The 2020-nt window shown below is 32.6% G+C and overlaps 1 non-coding gene across 1 annotated transcript; it reads left to right on the forward strand.

The window, feature by feature from the left end:
* The first annotated feature begins 211 nt into the window (after nucleotides 1-211).
* LOC135270762 (small nucleolar RNA SNORA4) lies at nucleotides 212-356 on the forward strand. Its single transcript, XR_010338895.1, has one exon. It is a non-coding gene; the product is annotated as a small nucleolar RNA SNORA4 (small nucleolar RNA).
* The last annotated feature ends 1664 nt before the right edge of the window (nucleotides 357-2020 follow it).

Genomic DNA, 2020 nt, shown 5'->3' on the forward strand with positions numbered 1-2020 from the left:
ACAAAAAACCCTAAAACAGCTATTCTAATTTTTTAAAATATACTCAAAGATTTAAAGGAAAACATGAACATAATTAGGAAAGAAATGGAAGATATAAGAAAGATCCAAATGGAAAACCTAAAAGGAAAAAAAAAATACAAAATATGGAGTTAAAAAAAAACAATAAAATTTTAAAGATTAAAAGCAAATTAAACTCTAAAGAAACAAATATCTACCAAAAGTTACTTTTTGTGGGGTGGAAGTTTCTTAAATAACCTCTACCAATTTGAGCTGTTTTGGAAAATAAAGAAAAGACCACAGTTAACAAGTGGGCTATACCTCTTAGTACAGTTCACCACAATTTTGTAGCTTATATTACATAAGTGAAAAGGAAATAAACATCAATGAGCCTGAAGGCATAGCAATAGAAAGGATTGAAACTAAAGCAGAGAGTTAAAAGAAAAAAAAAAAAAAGGAAGACAGAGGAGGAAGAGAGGAGGAAGGAGAAGAAAAGCTTCTGTGGCCCGTGGAACAACAGCAAATGGTCTAACAGCTGTACTGTTGGAGTTCCAGAAACTGAGAAGACAAAGGAGCATTAAAAAATAGTGGAAGACAAATGGCCAAAATGTTACCAAATTTGATGAAAACTGTGCACCACAGATCTAAGAAGTTCTATCAACCCAAAGCTAGATTTAAAAAAAAAAAAAACCACACATAGACACAAAATTAAAGCACGCTATAATTAAATTGATGAAATTATTGATATAAAAACCTTAAAAGCACCCAGAAAAAAGCATATACAGAGAAAAAAATAAAAAGTTACAGATTTATTATCAGAAATTAATGCAAGTCAAAAGATAATAAATGTCACCATTAAAATGTTTAAAGAAGAAAAAAAATCTACCAACCTATTAATCTACCAAAGCTATACTCAGTGGAAATATATTTCAATATTGAAATCGAACAAAATCTTCTGTAGACAAACAAAACCTGAATTTGTTTACCAGCAGAACTAAACAGCTTTTAAAGGAAGATTCTCAGATCAAATAAAAATTATACTAGAAGAAAATATAGTACACAAAGAAAGAAAGGGTGCTAGAAATTTTTTCTCATTGCAGTTTTTTCTTTAGAAATTTTTTGGGGAAGTTAATTAACCATTTAAAGCAAAACTTATAGCAGTATCTCTTGGGATTTTTTTTTTTTTTTTTTTGAGACAGTCTTCCTCTGTCACCAGGCTGGACTGCAGTGATGTGAACTCGGCTCATTGCAACCTCCGCCTCCTGGGTTCAAGGGATTCTCCTGCCTCAGCCTCCTGAGTAGCTGGAACTACAGGTGCACGCCACCATGCTCTGCTAATTTTTGTATTTTTAGTAGAGACCAAGTCTCACCATGTTGGTCAGGATGGTCTCAATCTCTTGACCTCGTGATCCACCTGCCGCAGCCTCCCAAAGTGCTGGGATTACAGGTGTGAGCCACCATGCCCAGCCTCTCTTGGAATTTATAGCTGGTAGAAGTAAAATGTGTAACAATATAAAGAACAGAAAGAAGGAAACAGATTACACTGCTGTAACTCTTACGTCCTATATGCAGTGGCATAATATTATTTAAAGGTAGACTGATAAGTACATATAAACTTTAATCAATGATTCTCAAACATTAGTATAAACTAAAATCACTTGACATTTCCAGTTTAGTAGGTCTAGAGAACAGCCCAAGAATTTGTGTTTGCAGCAAGTCGGAGATCATCAGATTGGATGAAAAATTCAGATGTTATGATAATTATCTTTACTTAAGCATCTCACAATGTATATATACTTTAAAAACATCACATTGTACACCATAAATAGATAACATTTTATTTATCAATTATACATCTTTAAAAAGCCTGAAAAAATCAAGATGTAACTATATGTCACCTACAAAAACCATATTTAAATAGAAAGATACAGTAGGTTAAAACAAAAACAATGGCAAAGGAAATGTCATGCAAACACTGACCATAAGAAAGCTTGAGTAACTATATTCACATTCACAAGACAGA

The sequence above is a fragment of the Aotus nancymaae genome, unplaced genomic scaffold (genome assembly GCF_030222135.1).
Source record: "Aotus nancymaae isolate 86718 unplaced genomic scaffold, 86718_ANA_hifiasm-v0.15.2.pri h1tg000065l, whole genome shotgun sequence".
NCBI classification, from domain to species: domain Eukaryota; kingdom Metazoa; phylum Chordata; class Mammalia; order Primates; family Aotidae; genus Aotus; species Aotus nancymaae.